Genomic DNA, 8,204 nt, shown 5'->3' with positions numbered 1-8,204 from the left:
CCGGGAGAGGCCCCTCTGGGCTCAGGCGTGCTGTGTCAGAACAAGCGTCTGTGGGCTCAGTGAGTCACACGAAGACGGGACCTCACTCCTCAGTTATTTAAATGTGAGACATTCTTAAATGATCTTATTTCATTGAATACAATTCAGTTTGGGAAATTGTTTATAATTAAAATTAAATATGTCAAAATACTCTTACACATTTTTGCACTAGAGCTCAGACAAAGAATCAATACGACATTGATATAGGTGCTCAGAGATGTCGGACTCTCTCAGACCCCATGGACTGCAGTACGCCAAGCTCCTCTGTCCTCCAGTATCTCTGGAGTTTGCTCAAATTCCTGTCCTTGGAGTCAGTGGTGCCATCCAACCATCTCATCATCTGTCACCCCCTTCGCCTCCAGTCTTTCCCAGCATCAGGGTCATTTCCAATGAATCAGCTCTTTGTATCAGGTGGCCAAAGTATTGGGGCTTCAGCAGATGGAGGGCCCTATTTGCATGACCTGCTAGTATATAAGAAGTTATGTCATCGAAAGACAGCAGAAAGGACAGAGTTCCGGAGAACAAGCCAGTGTCTTGGATTTTGTGGTGTTGAAGGTATTTAGAAGATGCAATCTTTTTCCAGAACAATAACGCTCACGGGTCTTTTTTCTCATGCACACAGCCCTGTGAGGCAGGCGGCCTTGTAACCCTCGTATTGGAGAGATAAACTACACCCGGGACTGCAGAGGGCTTCTGGAGCATCCAAGGATAAACACTGGGTGATCGTAGACCCAGTGTCCACATCTGTGCCCTGGGCCTGGCTGCCCCCTGAACTACTTCGGAACAGAGATGTCAGGGGAGGTTGGAGAGCCCCTTCTGTAACCTAAGCATGAGAAGTTTGTTCTCTTCCTGTATTTACATAAGGAGACAGTAGGGCCCATTACAAGTAATTTGAAAAGTCTAACATTTCTTTATCTTTCTTTCACCCCTTAAATGCCAAGTCATCCATTTTTGCATTTCTAACAGCTTTAATGTGGTACTTGATACAATAACCCACGTGCACTCTGATAAATACTGAGGTAGGCATGACCATTATCAAGACAGAACAAATCAATTCCTTTCATTATTTTCAGGAGCTTCTGGTTTTCCTCTTTCCTGTCCCTTCTCTTCTTCGTCCCTGTCCCCATGTAATCTTGATCTTTTCTTCAGGATTACTTGAGGATTACTTCAGATTACTTTTCATTTTCTAGAATTTACAAAATAGAATCATATTGTCTGCATTTTTATTGGAACATCTTATTTCACTGAGCATGACTACTTCTGAATACCACCTTCCTCTGTGTATACTGGAATCACGGGCAGCAATGACAGGTGGGGTTTCCAAGCATGATCATGGCAGTGTTGGTGCATTCATTAAAATGGGAATTGTTTCCAGTTTCTGGGCATTACAAGAAAGAGGCTATCCTCTTGGAGATATAGAGAGTGAGGAATTGAAAATTGTTTCTCTTTTTGATTTTTTTTTTAACCAGAAACCCCCTGAAAATGGACAACTTACACATGATCAGAATCTCATCAAGTTTTGTTACAGTTCACTCAGTTGCGGGCGACTCTCTGAGACCCCATGGACGGCAGCACACCAGGCTTCCCTGTCTTTACCATCTCCGAGAGCTTGCTCAGACACATGTCCATTCAGTTGCTGATGCCAGCCAAGCTTCTCATCCTCTATCATTCCCTTCTCTTCCTGCCCTCAAGCTTTCCCAGCATCAGTGCTTTTTTCTAATGAGTCAGCTCTTTGCATCAGGTCGCCAAAGCATTGGAGCTTCAATTTCAGCATCACTACTTCCAATGAATATTCAGGATTAATTTCCTTTGAGATTGATTTGTTTTATTTCCTTGCAGTCCTAGGGACTCTCATTAGTCTCCCCAACACCACAGTTCAAAAGCACCGATTCTTCAGTGCTCAGCCTTCTTTATGATCCAACTCCCACATCCCTACATGGCTACTGGCAAACCATAGCTTTGACTATATGGACCCTTGTTGGCAAAGTAATGTCTCTGCTTTTTAATATGCTGTCTAGGTTGGTCATAGGTCTTCTTCCAAGGAGCAAGCATCTTTTCATTTCATGGCTGCAGTCACCATCTGCAGTGATTTTGGAGCCTGAGAGGAGGTTGATGGGAGTGCATTAGGCGTGCTGTGAGACTGCCAGGGAGCCGGGGCCTCATGTCTGAGTAAGAGGGCGGTGGGGGAGCCAGTGATATAGAAGTTTTGCAACAAAGGGAAGGTAGTTTGAATGTCCAAAGGGTATTGCTAATTAAAGAAAGCCAGATAACCCAAGTTCAGGAGCTAGTGCTCTGCTGTGAGTGGGAAGGTGCAAGAGTCTGGGCTCCCTGAAAGCATTCATTTCACAAGCACCTCCGCTGTCTGGGCCAGTGTCCCGCATTTTCACACCTGAGTTTCCTCAGGGCTCACTGAGGGGAGTGGCTGCAGCCCCCAGGCTGCTGGACGGCAGGTGTTGTTCACATCCCTGGGCGCCCTCGAGGCTCAGAAATTCACCTTTGGAGGGCTGGCACCTCGGATGACTGTGGCATCCCGGTTTACTCATATGGCAGGAAGTACTCCATTTCTCAAAGGAAAGAGGAAAAAGGGAGATTTTATTCAAGCCAAACTGAGGATTCTAGCCCCAGAAAGGAAGTGGATTCTTGGAAGTCACTCTGCCTTCCGGGAGTCGAAGGCACAGTCATGAATGTTTTTCAGACAGAAAAAAGAGCACATCCATCAGAAAGATGTGAGGGTATTTCACAGAATGGTCACCAAGGGTGCCCAGCCAGGTAAGTCATACAAAGTGGGCAGAGGTTTGCCGAGACCCCTCCAGAGCTGGGAAAGAGTGCTGATCTTTAGGAAGTTACACGGACAGTATCGGAAGAGAGGAAAACGTGCCCTTTCCCTTGGGGCAGGCCCTCCGATGTCTGAGGAGCACTGGCTGAGCTGTGCCACAGAAGCACAGGTGCCAGGAAGGCCCATACGGGGCAGAGGGTACCCTATGGGGAGGGCCTATCCTGCCTGAGATAGAAAAACCGTCTCACCACCTTTCAGGGTGACTGCAGGTGTGGAGACACGAGGGGCGCCCCCTTGGTGTCCACGTGGGCTTGCAGTGAGTTAGTAGAGTGAGTGTTTGCTTCCCATGGGGGAGATCACTGGGTGAGCTGTACAGAGTTCTGAGTGTCTGGTTTGAGTCTGTGCAGTGAACTGGACAGAATTTGGCTTCCTAGAATTTCATCTGGACTTCCCTGGTGGCTCACTGGTAAAGAAGTCTCCTCCAGTGCAGGGGATGCTGGTGTGATCCTGGGTCAGGAAGCTACCCCGGAGAAGGCGATGGCAACAGACGCCATTATTCTTGCCTGGGAGATCCCATGGCCAGAGGAACCTGGCGGGCTATACAGTCACAGGGTTGTGAAGAGTTGGACACAACTTAGCGTCTAAACCACACCAAACAGGAACAAGAGTTTCATTGATGACGTCTGGCTGTTTGCTGACACGTCATCCAGCCTGAGCTTCTCCTTTTGGCCCACACATCCATGGAGCATCGGGGCAGGATTCCTACACATGGGCATGACCAGTTTTGCAGATGTCTGAAAGCTTGCCCAATCCACCAGGGCCCAGACTCGCCTGTGCAGATGATTACAAACTCGGTAACCTCATCGCTTTCTTGAGGATTAGCATTCTAATTTGATTCCTACTTCTTCCTCAGTCAGTTCTGTGGCCAGAAGAGGAACGTTCTGGGTGATGGCCTTGACTTTGTTGGCATGCTCTGCTAACCCTTATGCTCTGGACCTGCTTGACCTCCCAGCCTGCACTGTGTCCAGGGCAGAGGGGCAGAGCCTGGCGGGGAGCAGGTGGTGCGGGGCAGGGAGAGCCCCTGGAGTGGGGCAGGGACAGAGAACACTGCTGCAGACACGGCTAGACGGCCGGACTGCCCGCGAGCACTGCCCGCTAGGGCGGCGGCCTCCAGCTTCAGCTTCGGCATCAGTCCTTACAGTGAAAATTCGGGACTGATTTCTTTTAGGATGGACTGGTTGGATATCCTTGCAGTTCAAGAGACTCTCCAGAGTCTTCTCCAACAGGGAGGCACTGAGGCCAGGCTGGTCAGGAAGGTGTGGCTCTGGGGGGTGGTGCGAGACCTAGGGAGCATCTCCTCCCGGGTGGGCCCAACCTTCCCCCACGAGCCCCTCCCAGCCGGTCCAGGGTTCCTGGGGCTCACCCACCATCACCGTCATCAGTTCCACTCTTTGATACGTGCTGCTTGGTCAGGTTTCTTTGGTTATTCCCCAGAGACAGGGGAAGGTATCTTCTAGTTTAGACTCTATCTCTGCTTCCACTTTCAGAATCAACTAATAGCAAATACGAGTCTTTCCCCTGGGCTGCTTCAGGTCAGGAAACATGACAAGACTGCCTCTGCATCCTCTCCTTCCTCCCAAAGCCCTGGGTGGGCCCGAAGCCACTGACTGTGCTCAATGGAGCTTTGCAATGGCTCACCCACAGCAGCCCGCTTTCTCCAGCTCTCCCATATGGGGGTAGAGTCGCTGGAAGGAGAAGAACGTTGTCTCCACGGGCTTGGTGGAAGAATGGCCTTTCACCGTAGGGAGCTGTCTCTGGACCTCTCGCTTCCTCAGGTACGGGAGGGAGCAGGTGGGCCAAAGGAGGCTTTGACAACATTCTGAGCAGGTGTCCCAGTGTTGAAAGCACCTAAACCTAGGCTCTCTGCCAGCCCTGACCAGGAGATGGGGGAACAGTCCTGCCCCTGGACAGGATGGGGGGCACCTCTTCCGCCTGCACTGGGCTCTGCAGGCAGGGGTCGGTGGGAGGGGGGATGACCCTGGGGCGGTTGGGAGGGTCTTCACACATGAGTGCTGGCAGTGCGTCTCCCAGGCAGACCCGATGGTCCCTGGGCTCCCACTTCCTGGAGCCATTGTGGGGCCTGGGAGAAGGTTTCCAGAACCTTCCACCTCTGAGTTTTAGAACCCAGTTTGAGTTTGAGGAGTTTAAAGCCTTTACCCAAGAATGATGGGGAAAGAGGAGAGCCCACCTAGATTCTAGCACTGAGTCTGCAGAGCCTGGAGGCTACGGGCACCAGGCTGGCCTCCTGGGGGTTGTCCTCCCGGGGCCAGACACACCCAGCAATTGAGCACACTCACTGTTGCACACACACACATGATGTTCACCTCAGAAAAAGCCAGAGGTCACCCAAGGGTGAGAAATGACTGTCTGGGTCTCTGCTCTGTCCTGAGGTGGGACGTGGAAGGTATCCACCCTGCCCAGCTGCCAGAGGACAGTGGGGCTGCCACATGTGGCAGACATTAAGCCCACAGCCCATGTGAGTAGTCCTCGACTGGGAGTAGTCCTTCAAAAGAGAAGGTACCAAGGAGATAAGGAAAACCTCAGTGTTCAAGAGCACTGATTTGGAGAAACTCCCAGTAAAGTTGCCCCTAAAGGGGTTGTTAACACCGGGACCAGCAACTTTGGGTCAAGACCCAGTTGCTGACTCAGGTCTCTCCTGACCAGTCTCAGGCTCAGTTTGGGCTCTTAGGAATACAAAATGCTAGAGGGCACCTATGTATGGTTTTCAAGCTTTATTTCAGAGTGCTGGTCAGCGGCCTATCGTAGAGACCTGGTGTGAGAATGCTGACCCTCCTGATACCTGCCCCCACCCTTGTCTGCTGCAGACTTCAGCTTTGCTGTCTATCACTGATTCCTTCTCAGAAGTTCTTCCTACCTCCCCTGCAGTTGTGCAGGGGGCAGGAGGCTGGTTTACACAGGTTTCACTGTCTCTTCCTTAATTTTACTGGTATGGATAGTTTTTACATTTGTGGCCACACCAAAGAGCAATGCAGCTGTATAGGCGTACAGGCGAGCGAACACCAGTCTCAGGTAGACTACAATCGTTTCATCATACGGTACCGACCGAAATACCTTCGGCGGGGGCCCACTGTCTTCACTCCCCCCGTCACCCGTGGTTTGGCAAATCGGAGGTGCCCAGCCCGCGTGGCAGTGGCACCTGCCTTCACTGTTGCAAACTCCCCTGGAGCTGCATTTCTGAGGGAAGCACGTATACTGCATTCTACTAAGAGAACCGTTGCAGTAGGTGTCTAAACAGTACTTTTCGGGAGCACAGAGGGCACCATTTCTCACTTGGCCATAATCAACTGCTCCTTGTGCACGGTGTAAATCCAGCCCAAAACACAAGGCCTCTGACGTATGAGTTTGATGAAATCCAACGTGTTCCTGCAGCTGAGGGAGAAAACTGACATTGGTGCACTGCAGCCTTCCGCAAAGCTGATCCTGCTCCGAACAAGGTATAAAGCGGATAGAGAAAGATCTTCTTCTACAGAATCCATATCGGGAGGCTTGTCTGTTTATAGTATAGCATTGAACCGGAGCATCCAAAGCCCCTCTCCCAAAGATTTCTTTGCAATGCACACTGCGGTCAGTGCAACTTCCATTAAAGCAGTACCCCTCTTCACCACAAGGGGTTCCATCTTGCATAAACACATCTTTAGGGCAGGTCTTGCTTATCCCACGGCAGTACTCAGGAAGGTCACATATATTCCGGATGGGTCTGCACAGCGTCCCGGGCTCGGAGAATGTGCAGTTTGTGCAGCATGTTTCTGCATCACAAATACTTGCAGCAGTGAAAGAACAGAGGCTGTCACAGCATGGGTTTCTATAGCACTCCTTGAAGGAGCCGCAGTCGCATTGCTCCCCAGTTTCCACTTCTCTGTTTCCACAACGTTCGTGTGTTATTGATCTATTGTAATATTCCGGCATGTGGTGAAACATACAAGCGCTTGTATCAGTCGTAAATATATTTTGTAAATGCGCATAGGTGCAGTTACTGAAAGCATCTGTCAGTGACTGGTAGCCATTCATAATGCAGGTGGTCCTTCTCTGGCAAACACATAGTGGGTAGGGGTAGTCGTAATACAGACCAATACTTCTGCCAATTAGAAAGCACACATAGAGAGCCACCGTTAGGGTATTTTTCCCTGTTGTAGCCATTGGTATCAAACTACCTGAGCTGCAGAAACTATATAGTCTTGGAACATAGGCACCATCAGGTGGTTCATCTGTACTAAAGACTATGGCTGTATGTGGTCTAAAAGCAGGAAATATGGTTCTTGAATAGAACTGGAAATATGCACTCCGTGCTCTGAGAGACTCAGTGCTGACTGGGTCACTAACATCATAAACCAGTATGGCGCCAATATAAAACCTTGTCACAAGGCCACGATAAACAGCATCAATGATATTGCCCACATCCACCATGTACTGAAGGGTTTTTGACACATTGTTTACGGTTTGGTAAAATGCATTAGTAGACTGACATAATCCTTTCATACGTGCTTCATGGAACATATACAGCTTACTAGACATCCTGGGGGCTTCAGTGATGTTTGCTGGAGAGAGCAGAGGGTCCCTTTCCTCCTCAAAGTGCAGTCTGGGCATCGGTCCCATTGCGTTGGCGTCTGCCACCATCTGAGAAAGAGTGTGCTCAAACTTCCGAGAATGCTTAAGGGGGCTGATTTCGTAGGTAAGGTCATCCAACTTCATATAACCCTGGAGACCCCCATAGCACGTGTTTACGGTGACCGTGGAGAAAGGGATCTCCTCCAGGTAGCCAAAGTAGTAACAGTCTTCAGGGACGAAGGGGTGGTCGGCCCGCAGGACTCCTTGGTCATCCTGAGTCATGATCAGGTATCCGGGCCAAAAGAGCCTCTTGCGGCGCATGTGGATAACGTGCCTCTGCCCCCCAAAATGCAGGCTGTAGGAGAGCCAGCCCAGCACCTGGGCGCCCTTGCCTTGGTGCAGCTCCTTCCTGGGAATCACCACCTCCGTGGAGATGTAGCGCCATGAGGGACGGTCCGGAGAGCACTGGACAGGGGCCAGCACTGCCCAGAGCCCGAGCAGCCAGAGGGCTGCCCTCAGGGTGGCCCGGCCCTCTGCCAGCATGGGGGCGCTGCTCAGAGATGTGTGCCAGTGAGGACAGAGAAGGCGAGGCCCCGCAGGGAAGCCGGGTCTGAGCCGGGTGCTGAGGCCTCTGCCATCCGAGGAGACAGTGACAGAGAACAAAGGGTGCCCGGGCAGCCGTGCCCAGCCCTGCGGGTCATCTGCAGAGACTGAGTCACAGTCACAGGGCGAGGCCCTGGGCGAGGCTGGGCATCAGTTCAGC

Source organism: Oryx dammah, unplaced genomic scaffold, assembly GCF_014754425.2.
Source record: "Oryx dammah isolate SB20612 unplaced genomic scaffold, SCBI_Odam_1.1 HiC_scaffold_16, whole genome shotgun sequence".
In the NCBI taxonomy this organism is placed as follows: Eukaryota; Metazoa; Chordata; class Mammalia; order Artiodactyla; family Bovidae; genus Oryx; species Oryx dammah.
Note: the sequence above shows the minus strand (reverse complement) of the source record.